This window comes from Puma concolor, chromosome C2 (assembly GCF_028749965.1).
Source record: "Puma concolor isolate L17-30 chromosome C2, mPumCon1.1.hap2, whole genome shotgun sequence".
Lineage (NCBI taxonomy): Eukaryota > Metazoa > Chordata > Mammalia > Carnivora > Felidae > Puma > Puma concolor.
This window is the reverse complement of record NC_141675.1, coordinates 49,508,371-49,525,377: the sequence shown is the minus strand read 5'-3', so window position 1 is coordinate 49,525,377 and position 17,007 is coordinate 49,508,371. Positions and strand designations below refer to the sequence as shown.

The 17,007-nt window shown below is 40.9% G+C and overlaps 1 non-coding gene across 1 annotated transcript; it reads right to left on the bottom strand.

The window, feature by feature from the left end:
• Positions 1–16,263: 16,263 nt before the first annotated feature.
• LOC112850512 (U6 spliceosomal RNA) lies at positions 16,264–16,370 on the bottom strand. The gene has a single exon (XR_003222638.1). It is a non-coding gene; the product is annotated as a U6 spliceosomal RNA (small nuclear RNA).
• Between the last annotated feature and the right edge of the window lie 637 nt (positions 16,371–17,007).

Below are 17,007 nucleotides of genomic sequence, written 5' to 3'. Positions count from 1 at the left end.
CCTGTACAACTTGCTTGTCTTCTCTCAAACTACCAGCCTTATTTATCATTCTTGTGCAAACAATGTGAATCATTACATACACCAAATTAAGCATGGTGGAAGTGGGGGGGGGCAGATTAGAAACAGCACAAAGTGAAACACTCACAGCACATGATATATCAGTGTAGGGTAGATAAGATTCCAAAGCTCCAAGTAAACTTAAACAGTTAATAATAATTAAAAAAATAAATAAATAAAACTGAACTACTCACAGTCAAGAACCTGGGTGGTATATACTCCTTCAAATTCCCATATAGTATATCCTTGTATATGGTTGTGTTTATAACAGGTCACAAAATCCTCAGTGTATCTCTGGCCAGGCCAGTGCAGGCACAAATTCCTGTTGTACAAGGAATCCCACTCCTCAATTTCCAGCCATGACAATTAACAACCCCAATTCATGCTCAGTGTGGGGGCCACACCATTGTTCTTAACATTAAAAACCACACGGCTTTTATATTCCCACCACATTCCACAGAGCTCCAGCTCTTGTTTGCTGGGTAATTTCTAAGAATGCCTTTGTGTTCTTATCTCAGTGTCCTCTGGAGTTGTAAATTCAGTGCCCTGCACACTTATCCTCCGCATGAACAAGGAGCTGAACTGTCTTCGGAGCAGAGTTTTACTTTCTTGGTGCTCTCTGCCCCTGCTCACCCTCTCTGAGTTCAGTTGTGCGATTCCCTGAAACGAGCATGTTCCTTTCCTTTGCCGTAGCCCTGCTCTCTGGCCTGGGCATCTTCAGAACTCGAAACCTGGTTGCTGAGAGAGGGATTCTCCAGAGTCCCCTTCCCATGATTCTGACCTTTCCCCCAGGAGGCGTTAGCAAATATCTCTCGGAAGTTGCCCTGTGTCATGCACTTTATGAAATATGTTTGCTCTTTATCGTCATTTTTAATCTAAAGCATTTTTTTTCCAAGGCAAAATCTTACTGAGAGACTCAAAAAATTAAAGATATAATATTGAGGGTAGATTTGGATGCTGGAGACTGAAGTCCTTATTCTCCCCCTCCTCTGACCAGTAATGCTCTACAGAAGGGACCCTAAAAACACTCTGAAGGGGCACCTGGTGGCTCAGTTTGTTCAGGGTCAAACTTTGGCTCAGGTCATGAACTCACAATTTGTGAGTTAGAGCCCCATGTCATCAGGCTCTGTGCTACTAACAGCTCAGAGCCTGGAGACTGCTTTGGATTCAGTGTCTCCCTTTCTCTCTGCCCCTCCCCTGCTCTCTCTCTCTCTCTCTCTCAAAAATAAATAAATTAATTAAAAAAAAAATAAGATGTTTGCTAAGCTGTCCTTCAGAGTGTTTTCAAAAAATTTTTTTTTAAGTTTATTTATTTATTTTGAGGGACACAGAGACAGTGTGAGCAGAGGAGGGACAGAGAGAGAGAGAGAGAGAGAGAGAGAGAGAGAGAGAATCCCAAGCAGGCTTTGTGCTGCCACGGCAGAGTCCAATGTGGGGCTTGAACCCACAAACTGTGAGATCATGACCTAAAGCTGCAACCAATAGTTGGACACTTAAGCAACTGGGCCACCCAGGCACCCTGTAAACACCTTATTAAATCAACATAAATCTCAGGGCACCTGGGTGGCTCAGTGGGTTAAATGTCTGACTTTGGCTCAGGTCATGATCTCGCTGTTGATGAGTTTGAGCCCTGCGTTGGGCTCTGTGCTGACAGCTCAGAGCCTGGAGCCTGCTTCAGATTCTGTATCTCCCTCTCTCTCTGCTCCTCCTCTGTTTGCACTCTGTCTCTCTCTCTCAAAAGTAAATAAACATTAAAAAAATTTAACTCAACATAAATCTCCTTTCTTCCTTCTTTCTTCCTTTCCTCCCTCCCCTCTCTCTTTCCTTTCTCTTCTCTTGTCCATAAGACTCTACTTCCAGTTTACAGTCTTAAAACTTCCTCTCTGGTTCATTCTGAAAACATTGTTTCATGTCTTTTCTTTGTTAACGGATCCTTTAACTTTTCCTTTGTCTATAAGAACACTGATTTTACTGAATTCAGAACATTTCTCTGTACTAATTTTACTTTTTCAGTAAGCGTTTGCTGAACAATTTTTATATTCTTAGTCCTAGAAAAGCAAACATCCTTGTCCTCATGGATTTCCCATTTGGGTGGTACAAAATAGATGGTAAGCACAATGCTAAGTAAATTATTTATTAGAAATTCATACATAGGAGAAAGAAAAGTCATTTCGGGAGATGAATAGGGAGTAGTGGGGAGAGTTGTTCCCATTTTAAATCTTGCACCTTGAAGGATGTGAGCAGTGGCAAAATCTGGGATAACAGCATTTCAGGTCGGGAGTGCTAACAGGCAAAGGCTTCGGAGGGCAACACATTTGACATGTTGGACAAACAGTTAAGAAGGCAGTGTGAATGGAGGGGTGAGAACAAAGCTGAAAGCGGGAGAAGAGCTCAGAGATAGGGGCCAATCTCACAGAGCCTTATAAGCCATTACAAAGACCTTGGCTTCTGCTCCTAGTGAGGATGGAAGTCGCTGGAGATTCTGATGACTATATGCTCTGGCTTATGCTTTTCAAGGGTCACTTGGCTGCTGGAGGTGAAGAAATTGCAGTAGGACAAAGGTGGAAGCAGGAAAGCCAGTTAAGAGGCTATTACTTTAGAAAGTTCTTGACTCTTCGATTTATCTCAACTAATACTCTGTTGGCCTCTTACTGTATTCCAGGCACTGAGTTAGGTGAGGGTCTGCGGGTGAGGGGGGAAGAGAGGATGGTGGTTAACAAAGCTTTCTAATTTTTTTGATTGGTCTCCTTCCACATCCAGACTGTCTACTGACTATACATTCGGCAGCTTTGTAATTCTTTTTTTTTAAGTCTATTTTTTTTTAAGTTTATTTACATATTTTGAGAGAGACCGAGACAGCACAAGTGGGAGAGGGGCAGAGAAAGAGGGAGAAAGAGAGAATCCCCAGCAGGCTCCACGCTGCCAGTGCAGAGCCCAAACCCACGAAGCCAGGAGATCATGACCTGAGCCTAAGCCAAGAGTCAGGACTGAACCGACTGAGCCACCCAGGAGCCCCAGCAACTCTGTAATTCTTTAACTCTGTGTTCCCTCTACACGGCGGAGATGCAAGAGATAAATCTGCTGGGTGGGCCCTAATCCAATCTGACGGGTATCCTTCTAAAAACAGGAAATTAGAACACACAGAGAGACACCAGCGTGCACAGAGGGATGGCCATGTGAGAGACAGCAAGACGGCAGCTCTCTGTAAGCCAAGGAGAGACACCTCAAGTGAAAACAGCCCTGTGGGCACTTTGATCTTGAACTTCCATCCAGAACTGTGAGAAAATAGATTTCTGTTTTAAGTCACTCTGACTGTGGTATTTTGTTATGGCAGCCCTAGCAAACTAGTACAATATAGTAAGAAAAAGCAGTCACTGGAATAATAGAAAATTAAGAGGACTTTAGGAATATTGAAGGTAACAAATAAATTGTACACACACACACACACACACACACACACACAGAGAGAAAATGAAATTAAAACAATGTCTTGATTACTGCCCTTTAAAAATGGCTACATGGGACAATGATGATTATTAAGTGTAACTCTACAATTTCACAAACAGTTTTTCTCTGGAAAGTCAAGCAACTTGTGCAGGGTCACTAGCAAGAAAATGGCAAGAGCCAGATGGCCTCCCCTCCTCACTTCTCGTTCGATGCTGCTTCTCTGCTAGCCTGAACTTGCACCACAGGTTTGTTTCAATTAACACAATAGACGGCACACTACTGTTTACTGTGGGGTTGTATTTAGTTTATGCCCATCGTTTGGAGTAGTTTTCCAGAAACAACCACAAGGGAAGCAGTGAAGCCTATCAAAGCAGTTTTACTCAGTGTGGGTGGCTTTCTGAAGGGCTTTGTCTGTTCATACTGTAAGGAAGTGTGACTTAAAGGCCAGATGATAGGAATAATTTTCACCTATAGGAATCTGCTTAACCATTCATATTAAGGGGCTCTTTAACTTGTGGCAGAAACAAACACAGCTAACCCTCACTTGTACCCTCGGCCTTCCTCCCTTACAAAGTAATGATTGTGAACTTTGAAACAATTACTTAAATATATGTGTGTGGGGGTGGAAGATTTGCAAATCAAATCACATAGTTCAGCTAAATATAGCCTTTGTCAGAAGTAATTTGTGAGCAAATAAAAATTAAGAACCAGAATCCGCTGTGGACCATAACATGGAAATAATGCCTATTGTTCTCAGAGAATTTTCAGACTGTGACCATTTTCTATGAATCCAGACTGACCCAGAGGTGCACAACTGTTGAAAGACATCACCACTGCATCTCAAGTGGAGGTGTCATTCTACTTTACAATGTGGTTTCTATAAAGGTGAAAACAATCTAATAGAGCTGGAATGATTTGGGGGGGATAATCTAGAAACAAGAGAGTTTAGTGTTTTGTGAGCGACTCATCCACACTTGCCTACAAAGAAGTGACTGACATTGTCTTTCTGGTCACAGATAACATTATTTGTTATATTAGTATCTGTGTACATAAGTGCACATGAAATATCTAATATGCATCTGTTTACTTTTTACCTTATTGGCATTTCCGGGCAGTGGTGAACTCCCATTTCGTAAATCATGTTCCTCATTACGACCATACTTTTTTCTTCTGAATCTCAGTATCTTGTCTGAAGTCGAACCTGTTACTCAACATTTTGAATTTAATTCAAATGTAATTTTCCCTCAGTTTTACGTGCATGTCAACATGCGCTTGTACACGGGACCTTAGCATTCCTTAATACTTGTCCTGCCATGTGTTTAATTTGGCCCCTATAGGTCTTTTTGGACTTTTTATTGTCAGATATACAAAATAATGGCAGATAAATACATAATCAAAACTCTGATAACATCTTCCTGTTTGAAAATAAATGTGCTCAGTTTGTGCAGTACAGAGTGTCCTAGGTCACATGTCATACAGGTTACCCTGACTGGGTGACACCACACGCACACTTGTGCATCTTCTCATTAACAACATTAACTATGCCACCAATAATGACAGCAGACCAATAAATACAGCAAAACTTTAAAAAAAATTTTTTTTAATGTTTATTCATTTTTGAGAGACAGAGGAAGACAGAACATGAGTGGGAGAGGGGCAGAGAGAGGGGGAGTCACAGAATCTGAAGCAGGCTCCAGCCTCCGAACTATTAGCACAGAACTCTATGCAGGGCTCAAACGCACGAACCGTGAGATCATGACCTGGGCTGAAGTTGGACGTTTAACTGACTGAGCCACCCACGCGCCCCTTGAATTCAAATGTAGTAGGTGCTTTCTGCCTAAACATAGCATCCTAAAATATTTCCTCCATCAGGAAATGTTTACTGAGCCTCCCTACTATGAATAGTAGAAGTTCTGGGTGTTCAATGGTGACTAAAGCATGTTTCTTTCCCTCATGTATTCATATTTTAGTGGGGGGACTAAACAAACAGATACGAAGGAAATCAAAATAAATAAAATAATTTCAATTTGTAATGAGCTCTATGAAGCAAAGAGAAAGCAGGCAGGGTTTGGATTTTATGTTCTACGAAAGGCTTTTATGCCAAAGAGTAACAGGATACAATTTACATCTAAAGAAACTCCCTCGCTGGTTCCCTACAGTAGTGAGAATGGTTTAGACACAAGAGTGGGAGCAGGACAGAGTTGGAAGGTTGTGTAGTAATTTGGACACAAGACAAAGGTGACTTGATACCTAGGTGATGGAAAGATGACTGAATATGGTGGCAAGGGGACGAGAGACAGACAGACACCCAAGATGGCTTCTGGGGATCTGGCGTGAGGACCCACGTGGATGGGGAAGCCATACATTGAGGTGAGAGAGAACATGGGTCATGATATGATTGCATTAAACATGTTAGAATTGAAGTCTCTATGATATGTGATGTTGGGCCGGTAGTTGGGTCTGTGAGCATAGAGTTCACGGGAAATGTCATGGTGGGAGGTACAGGGTAGCATTCCTCAGCACATCCCTGGGAATGAAGATCTCACCAAGGAGAGGAATAGGGTAGCGAGAAGGAGAGGCCAAACAGTAAGAAGAAAACTAGCTTGGAAGAATGTTGTTTTGGGGAGGAGGGGCGTCCAATGCTGCCAAGAGTTCAGTGAGATGAAAACAGAGAGATATCTTTGAATGTGAGGGGTGCCTCTGATTCCTGACTTTAAATGCGGGTAGCAATAGTCTTTATCTCCGCAGAATTTTGTAAGGATTTAATGACTTTATACAGATAAACCCCTTAGGGGTGTGCCTGAAACATTTCCTTCAACAAACCTTTCTTGAGTACTCACTGTACTCACTGCACAGGACTAGGTGTGAAGGTCTCAGAGTGAACACCTCTGTCCGAATGGACAGAAAGAGGAGGCAGACAATAAACAATGAGATGATGAGGATTATAAAGAAAAATTGAAGCTCCATAGGGGAGATGAGGAAAGCACAGGGTGGGCGACTCTTTTTATTTTATTCTATTCTATTCTATTCTATTCTATTCTATTCTATTCTATTCTATTCTATTTTAGAGAAAGAGAGGGAGCGTGAGTGGGGGAGAGGGGCAGAGGTAGAGAGAGAGAGAATCTCAAGCAGGCTCCACACTCAGCATACAGCCTGACACAGGGCTTGTTTCTATGACCCTGGGATCGTGTCCTGAGCCAAAATCAAGAGTTGGATGCTCAACTGACTGAGTGACCCAGGGCCCCACAGGGTGAATCATTTTAAAAGGGGTGGTCAAAGGAGCAACACCTGCAGATATCTGGAATGATGGGCAGCCCTGGAAGAGGGAAAAGGCAGGAGATTCCTGCTGTGTTCAAAGGACAGGAGCAGCCTGGGTCAGGGGGAGAGGAAATATGATCAAAATCATAGATTCATTATGACCATTATTTGCATTGGCCACAAGGGCATCTAAAATGACTTTGACCAGGTTCAGTGAGGTCCTGAGTGTGTCATCAGACTGAAGGAAGGAAGAGGAAACAGAAGGAGGTGAGAAACAGAAGGAAAGTTCAGCTATGAAGGAGAGCAGAGAAAGGCAGTGGAGCCATCATGCTTATCATCTTCTAATTTCTTATCAGCAACCGAGAGCGAGAGGAGAGAACAGGAATGAAGAGCTTGAAACAGAGCTAAGAATGTGTTCTGTTTTGCTCCTTTGAGTGAGGGATACTAGGACATGTTCCTATGCTGATGAGAAGAAGCTGCTAGGAGAGGCTTGTGAAGGGAGGGAAGGGTGGGTAAGTGAGGGGGGCAGCACCATGAGAAGGTGGGGGACAGAGCCGGGCACAAGTGGACAGAACCTTTCACAAGAGGCAGGATGGGAGGGGAGAAGCAGACCATGCAGGGAGTCAGTCTGAAAGTGAGGTGCTGAGGAGAGTGGGGGTGCTTAGCCCAGAGGGCTTCTGTGGATAACATATGAGTTGCTAGAGGCAGCTGTCAGGAGAGGATGAGGACGATTTGAAGAGAAAAGGAAGGTCTGAAATGGTGGGAGATGGGAGACAACATGCTAGCAAAAACGTGGAAGAAATTGCAGAGTCCTATTGAATACCCTTTTGAGGTTTCAGATCAGGAGTTTAAAAAGGGCACCTGGGGAGCTCAGTTGGTCAAGCGTCCAACTTCAGCTTAGGTCATGGTCTTACGGCTTGTGAGTTCGAGCCCCGTGTCAGGCTCTATGCTGACAGCTCAGAGCCTGGAGCTAGCTTCGGATTCTGTGTCTCCCTCTCTCTCTGCCCCTCCTCCACTCATGCCCTGTCTCTCTCTCTCTCAAAAATAAATAAAAACATTAAAAAAAATAAAATGGAACAAGTCTATATAGTCTGCTTTAATCTTCTTTGACCACTGCCACTCCCCCACCCCCAGCTTCTACCTACAGTTATTCATGTATCTTTTCTGAAAGAAATCATAAAGGTTCGGGGGGTGGGGGTGGGGAGCGGTGTGTGGCATAGGAGTAGGGGGTAAGAATTTAGCCCATAGGAAAAATAAACAAAAATAGAAAAAAAAAAAGCAAAACCTCTTTTAAGTTGTTTATTTTGTTTTTGTAGAAAATGGTATGCATATAGCTTATCCATACTTCCCATGAGTATTAATTAAAAGGAACTTTGGTATTTAATCAGCAGCAGGCTTTGTTCTCTTCGGGTAGCTTGAGGAGCATTACCGTATGCCTTGTGAAGATAATGACATTCTCCTTTTCAAAAAAAAGCACAAGCAAAACTACAATATAGCTGTTGTTTTTTTGGCATCCAGCATTGAGTCTTCTTGGTCAACTGATACACGCACTTGCCAATAGCACAGTGGTGATGCAGACATCGAATAGCTATTCTAGAGCTTTGGGGGATTTTACAGGGCTATGGGGATAACAGGAAGTGCAAGGTACGTCAGGCTGGATTTGTCTTCTCCCATCTACATATAGGAAACCCTTATTGATGCTTGGATTAACCAGCCCATTTAGTTTCCACATACTGCCACAGAGCAAATAGTTGACAGCATTTTCTCGTCATTTTCAAAGCAGATACATGAGAATCAAGTTGAGTGGGCAAGCTCAGAATATGGTGAGACTGTTTCTCCTGGCTGCAAAGAGAAAGGACATTGAACCCATAAATTAGCAACAATTATGCCTTTGTACTATGTCACTAGATTCCATTAGATGTGTGTCTTTGTTATTCCCTCACAGGCTCATTCCTCCCTGCTGGCAAATTTATTAGACATATTACTCAGAGTTGTAAAGAATGGCACTTTTTTCATTACTGTGTTTAAAGGGTGAAAAGTCCCTTTCTTCCCCTTGTACTACATGGAGCAAATCCAGGTGAATAACAAGTTAATCCAAAGGGAGGTTTAAGCACAGTTCAGAACTGAGGAGCGAGAATAAAGATGAGAAGTAGGTTTGCATTTCACCTATTGATTCAAAATAGCCTTTTTGTTTTCTCCCCTAAAAATCCTAAGCACAACCCACTCTTGCCTTCACTCTCACATGCCCTACAGCAAAGTGTCTGAATTCTCACCTCAACTCTGCAAGATTCAGTCAACTTTAGGTTTAGAATTACAAGAAAATTTGAAGTAAAGCTACTAAGGATTCTGATTATGTATTCTGGAGCTTTGTTTTTTTTTTTTTTTGTTTGTTTGTTTTTGTTTTTTTAAAGTTTTTATTTATTTTTGGGACAGAGAGAGACAGAGCATGAACGGGGGAGGGGCAGAGAGAGAGGGAGACACAGAATCGGAAACAGGCTCCAGGCTCTGAGCTGTCAGCCCAGAGCCTGATGCGGGGCTCGAACTCAAGGACCGCGAGATCGTGACCTGGCTGAAGTCGGACGCTTAACCGACTGCGCCACCCAGGCGCCCCTGGAGCTTTGTTTTTAAGATTGGCTTTTCAATGGAGAGATAGGAAGGAAGCAGGAGCTAGGAAGCAGGAGCTAGGATGGACCCAGGGACAGAACTGGTATCAGACGTAGAGTTAAGGCATTCTAAGCCTGGCATTCTAAGGGTGTGGTGAGCTTGTCCGTGATTGAGGCCACACTCCTTTCAGGGGATTCCACCAGGAGGTTGGAGTCCAGTGGAGATAGCAGGCTGCCGTTAGAACTTGGCTGTCAGGTCATTTGGATGATCCTTCTGGGGGTACCTAGAATGATCAGGCCCTCAGAGGAGAACGAAAAGTGGGATCGTTGCTCCCCTGTCATTGAGGGTGAGAGTGGAGGCTGACACCAGGACTCCAGGTCAGAAAAATTTAAGCAAACAAAGGAGAGGACAAGATGAGTAGTGAGGAAGACTGCAACTCAAGGGCCACGTGGACATCAAAGTTTAGCTCTGTCAGCCTGAGCTTCTTGTCAGAAGGGCATACAAGGAAACACAAGAAGGAAAGTAGGACCCAGGAAAGCTTCTATATTATTACACTGCTCTTATATCAAATCACGAAGATTATAAGGGTAAATGCAAAACAATCCCCTTTCTATTTCTTCACTGTATTTATTGCTATGGTTTAATTTTATAGACCGATACTAACATATATTAAGGACCTAATATAATCCTGAAACTTTAAGTAGCATGATTTCTCTAAATCCTAAGTGTGTTACTTTGGTTTTACAGAAGAAACTGAAGTTCATAGAAGTTAAATGAGTTGCCTAAGGTGACAAGTCAAATTGTGGAGCCTGGACACAGAGTCTTGGCAAATGGCTGTGAGTTTTCCACCGAGCCATGTGGACCCTTTTATTTGGTAGTGTTTGCTAGTTTAATTTTTCATGCACCGAAGTGCCTGTTAATCTAGTTCATTCGATTTGTAAGAGTGTCCGTTCTACTGTTTTGATATTCTGTGGACTGCAATGACAACTAGGACATCCTTGAACAGAAGTGTCCTCTTCTGTGCTCAGCCTCACGGAAACCAGTGCCCAAGCCACGTGGCTGAGACCCAAGGGTTGACTCTGCCACACTTCAGAGCAGTTGACAAATTGCTCACAGCTGTCTGGGGTTAAAGAACTCATCTCCGAGAAGTGACACTTTCTCATTCTTTTTTTAAAGAGACAAGCACGCCTCCTTTCCCTCTTCACAAACTCATGATTGCTCTACTTTGAAATGGCCCCTGTGGTCGCTGTTTTGTCTGATTCGGTCTCTACCCTTGCATTTTTCTCAGACTTCACTTCCATTTGTTAACCATGACAGAACATCTTCTCATCCCATCCAACATGTTTCAAATGACACAAAAAAGAGATGTCGTGATATCTCTGTTGAAGCAAGATACCCTACCACTTGAAAATGCTTCTGGATTTTTGCATTTAATTGGGATGGGTGGCCTGTTAGCACCAAAGGTGGAAGTAAATGACTTCTGCATCCAATGTGAAAATGTGTTGTGAACTCTTTAATGTGGATGGCTTATCCAATGACTCGGGTTAACTGAGGCCAGTGGTTTTCAGAGTGTTAATATCAGAAATCACAAAGAGAGCTAACTAATATATGGAAACACAATTAATAAATAGGTAAAAGAGAGTTTTGAAGGTTGCCAGCTCAATGACAAATAAGCAAGGTCCTAATTTTATTCTCACCCAAGTGCTTGCAGCAACCTTGAAATGCCATTGATGTGGATGTCAGTTTACTAAAACATTATTTAAAAGCTGGCTAAATAAAGATGATTTATTTATGGCATTATTTTTTTAATTCCTCAAAACTACTGCTGCCACAGGAGCCCAAATTTCTTTTTTCTTAGAGCTGGTTGTTATGAAGTATCTAGTTTTTAATTTACTCGTGCTGTATAAAGGCCACAAAACCACAACAATTTATAATTTATCTTGCCCACAACTGAGTACAGTTTAAGGAACAAATTGTCAAGAAGCTACATGACAGTAATTGGACTATTCCACGTCACACTGTGAATTTCCAAAGTATTCAACCACTTGTCTTAAATAGGTGCTACAGAAATAAATACATTGTTTGGACCACATCAGGCATTTCCACCTCTTTTTTTTTCCCCCTCTCTGTCTCTAAATAAGCTTTTAAAAGGCCAACATTCCTACATAAATAAAGTTGTAAAACTTTCAGCAGATCATAGTAATTGTAACTGTGCTTTGTATAGTGTAATTCTAGGCAGAGTAACCTAACCTGTATCAGTGAAGAGGTCACATCACTTCTGTACTCTGAAAAGATAATGCAGCCTCTTAGAAGATTTAAGATTTTTCTGCTCATCCTATTAAAAAAGGCAAATGAAACACAAAAAATTGATTTTGATAATGTTTCACTTAATCCGGTATGTCAAAGATATTATCGTTTCAACATATGATCAATATTTTAAAATGCAAATAAAATATTTTACTTTATTTGCACTAAATCCTTGAAATCCAGTGAATGTTTTATTTATTTTTTTAATATGAAATTTCTTGTCAAATTGGTTTCCATATTCAGTGGATGTTTTTTACTTACAGCACCTCCCTCTCAGTTTGGAGTGGCCATAGTTCAAGGACTAAACACCCATATGTTGCCCGTGGCTACTATATTGGACAGCACAAGGTTATGCTGAGAGCAGAGGTAATCTGTTAAAATGAAGTGAGAAGTTATTCAGAGCTCATCCTATATTGAACAACATTTCTAATACATTCATTTCTGTTTTATTCTATTCTATAAATATTTCTTGAACAACTGCTAAATTCAAGACAACATTATGCAGCAACAGGGTCTACATATATTAAGGAAAATATGCTAGTTCCTGCCCTTAAGGAACCTGCTAACCAGTGGTGTGCAGAATTACTATAAACTGTACTAACATCTGCTATGTGATGAACCTGTGCCAGTAATAGTTCTGGGCAATTGGAATTTAATTCTTTCTTCCCTGTGAAAAACATAATTTTTGAGGATATTTACTTACACAAATTCTGTATAATGTAGAACCAGAAGAAAAATATTTCTGAGCCATAAATTTGCTCGTGTGTATGGCAACAGTGTGATAAACTTTTTAAAAAATTTTATTAACGTTTTGATTTAATTTATTTATTTGTTTGTTTGCTTATTTATTTATTTATTTATTTGAGAGACATAGAGAAACAGAGCACAGGCAGGGGATGGCAGAGAGAGAGAGAGAGAGACAGAAGCCAAAGCAGTCTCCAGGCTCTGAGCTGTCAGTCAGCACAGAGCCCAATGGGGGCCTCGAACCCACAAATGCAAGATCATAACCTGAGCCAAAGTTGGATGTTCAACTGACTGAGCCACCTAGGCACGCCAATACTTACATTCTTAATAAGAAACACGAAATACGGGGGCGCCTGGGTGGCGCAGTCGGTTAAGCGTCCGACTTCAGCCAGGTCACGATCTCACGGTCTGTGAGTTCGAGCCCCGCGTCGGGCTCTGGGCTGATGGCTCGGAGCCTGGAGCCTGTTTCTGATTCTGTGTCTCCCTCTCTCTCTGCCCCTCCCCTGTTCATGCTCTGTCTCTCTCTGTCCCCAAAATAAATAAACGTTGAAAAAAAAAATTAAAAAAAAAAAAAGAAACACGAAATACGTAAACAACGAAGTATTGCCACGTAGGAGGTGGTCAGTGTTATGCAAGACAGAAGTTGCGATACATGTTCGTTGTTAAGAAAGAAAGCAGATGAGAAATAAGTGTTGTGTTTTGAATTTATAAAAACTATCTTGATCTTTCGTTTGAAAAGGTGCAAAAAGTAAATATGTTATTTGAACGACTTCAGATATGTATCATCCCATTTTTCTCCCCTAGATGAGCCTTTTCCTCCCCTGCTTCTCCTGCAAAGACTATGTCTAAATAAAGGGGGATGAAAGCAACTTACGTGTCTTCGCAGTGATGAGTAAAAGTAGGACTGTTGTGGACTGAATTGTCTCTCATCCCCAATGTTGAATTCAAATGGGAGCATCTGGAACGGGGAGAAAATAGATCTCTGTTGTTTCAGCTACCAGTCTGGTATTTCGTTATGGCAGCCCTAGCAAATTAATACAAGGGCCTGTGGAAGTAGGTGTTAATGTTGGCTCATAGTGACAGTTTACATGGTTTTCCTTTACTGGAGTGATAGTAGGGTATGGTGATGGTGAGGGCAAAGTGTTTGATTCCTGGAAACACTGATGGGCATAGTCTGAAACTCACTTCATCTAGACTTCTTTTCTCTATAGATTTTCTTTCAATAGCAGCTGGTGTAGAATTTTCAGAATGGCTCTCCCAGGAAGGGGAAGATAAAAAGGAAAGCAAAGAAAGTAAGAAGGAAAAGGAAAGCTAGTAAAAACTTGATTCTTGATAAATAGTGACTTATACAAAAGCTGTAGAATAGCACAGATATATGTCTACTATATATAACAGGCATGCTAAATACTGAATGACTGAAGGCCTAGAGTCTTGATAAATACCCAGCCAACTCAAACTACATTTAATGGAAAGCATTTGTATGTACAAAATCTCTGTTTAATAGTGAATTACTGAGAATTTACTATATGCCAGCACTTGGGCCAAAGACTCTACATATTTTTGTTCATTAAGTCCTTACAAGATGCTCATAAGTGAGTCACCATTAGTATTCCATTTTGCAGATGAGGGTTTGAGATGTGTAGAAATCTGCACAGTATCAAAGTATCCCATTATAGAGCTAGTACTTAAATCCAGATCTTTCTGACTTGAAGTCTGAAGTCTTAGCCACTACAAAATAGGTTCTTCAAGAAACAAATGAAGAAATGAAGAATATGCTTTTAATATAAGGCTTCTCCAAATAAGGTGTCAACATTTGGCATCTTACCTACCTAAAACTGAGTACTTTTGATTTGTTATTTGGATAATAATAATATTTAGTGGTTGATATTGAATTTTCTTTTAGAAGTATATTCTTAAAAATTCACAGTCAAAGCTTAGTGATAGCAAAATGTTTGGTAAGTTTGGGGGCCATAAAACAAAGGAAAAAGAATAAACCTGACAATAAGAAATCTTCTCCTGGGATCTTTTTCAGATTTAGCTGTTTTGTCAGATAACATGTAGAACATTATTTTAAAACTCCAAGGCAGAGTGAAATAACTTACCCACTTATCAAAAGAGTTTCATGTTTAAATTATGTCTTTTTCAGAAATCACACTCTGGGAGACAATGTTTCTAAATTTCCATTTTTTTAAATTGTCTTTAATGGCTTGTCCTGAAATTTTTATTGGATCCTTTCAAATTCATTTTTTTCCAAAAGGATATGCAGTTTCTAAGTTTACATGTACTTTATCTGAGTTTTGTTTGAGGATTTATCTCAATAACATTGCCAGGATTTATATTTCATTTCCTGATTGTCTTATCAAATGAAGAGAGAGTATGGCCTGTCTCCTGATTACCGAGAAAAGAAACATTCAGGTTGGTTTCAGTCCATTTACAATATGTTGTAAAAGGGAAAGAGGAAGCTGGCTATTAAAGACCATTTGAGTGGAGGGCTATACATTCTTTAGACTTTCAGAGATAGCGTATGGAATTGGAGAAATTCCTACCCATAAACACACTATATCAATGATTTTTATAATCCTCCAAGTCTTAATGCTACACTTATATATCTGCTCAAACTTAATTATTACAACACCAAGGGGCCGAAGTAAATTGACAAAGGAAGTAATTATCCTCAACTTAGCCTAAACCACCACTTTAAGGAGGCAAATACTGAAGCACTAACTATGGAAACAAGCAAAGTAACTCACAAATAAAACCCTCGCCCATTTAATGGAGATGAAGTATATATTTTTCTCTTTTTTTCAATGTTTATTGGGGCTCCTGGGTGGCTCAGTCAGTTAAGCATCTGACTTCAGCTCAGGTCATGATCTCATCGTTCATGAGTTCGAGCTCTGTATCAGGCTCAGTGCTGACAGTGCAGAGTCTGCTTGGGATTCTCTCTTCCTCTCTCTCTCTCTCTCTCTCTCTCTCTCCCTCTCTCTGCCCTTCCCCTGCTTGCTGTCTCTCAAAATAAATAAATAAACTTAAAAAATGTTTATTTATTTTGAGAGAGAAAGAGAGTATGCATGTGAGCAGGGGGTGGGGCAGAGAGAGAGGAGAGAGAGAATCCCAAGCAGGCTCTGAGCTGTCAGCACAGAGCCTGACATGGGGCCCAATGTGGGGCTGGATCTCAGGAACCGTGAGACCATGACCTGAGCCGAAATCAAGCGGTGGACGTTTAACCAACTAAGTCACCCAGGCACCCTTAATTTTTTTCTTGACCAGCATTTCCTAAAAAGTCTTCCATGGAACAGAAGAAACATCAATCTCCTTTTTGGACTCTTCTAAATTGGGGAAATACAACAGAACCTCACCCTTCCCTTCGAGATACACAATTAATGGTTCTGAGAAGGCCTGCAGTGAGGAGACTACTGCAGTGTATTTAACCTGAATCTTCTTGGGTACAGAATTTTTTTTTAGAATCTTACTAGCAATATTCTCCAGAACATGCCTAGGGGATTGCTACATGTGTAACTGGAGATTGGTGTGTGTGTGTGTGTGTGTGTGTGTGTGTGTATGTGTGTGTGTGTGCGCTGTATTGATCTTTAATTAAGTAGAGACTTCCAATCACCTTACCTAGGGACCATTATACCCACTGCTCTGTTTGACCATCAGTCTCTTGTCTCTCTCCAGCAATGGTGAGGCATATGCCCTTTCTGTGGGGAAGAGAAATCCATGGTTTGTCACCTTTTCCAATAATAAAAATGTTGGAGAGGCGGGGGCAAAGTGTTGCTATTGGCATCTTTCACGTGAGCCACATTAAAGGAACAAAAGTGTCTCTGTTGGTGACCATACCAATTCTTCAAAAATATGGAATGCTTCATGAATTTGTGTGTCATCCTTGCACAGGGGCCTTGCTAATCTTCTCTGTATCATTCCAATTTTAATATATGTGCTGCCGTAGTGAGCATTAGGCGAATGCTTTCACATTATCTTTCTCTCTTTTAGAAATATTGGATCAAAATACTAAATTAATGTAACCAAATATTTTCCTTTTGAACTTGGGTGAGTGGCTTTTGGTTAAAAGAAAAAAAAAGTGAAAAAAGTGATGTACTGGAAGTAGCTGTCAGAATTTGACTTTCCAAAGAAGAGCTTTGTTCAATTCCAAAATTATTAAATCAGCAAAGAAATGTGTTCAAACAAATAGTATTAAAAATATATATAACAGAAAGAGGAAGCTGAGCACCTAGCTAGAGGCCAGATCGCTCAGAGCCTTATAAATATGACCATTCATCTGGAGCAGGATTACACCCATTGTTCCTGTGTAATTATTAGTAATGTTCTCTTCCACTCACAAAAATATCTTGGTACAGACAGTAAATTACATGACCACCCTACTTGCACGCCACTCTAAAAAATTTAATGAGTCTGTCATATGCACAGAATTCTGATTGTCTCTCTCTGGGGAGGTACAGGGAGGACAGGGTAAAAATTGACCTAAAATGTTAGGGCCTCAAATGAAAATTTGTAGGAAAATTACCGATATGTTTTCAGATTTGGTCCACTGTCAAAACTATGAGTAGCCAAGTGATAATTAAGAGAATGAAG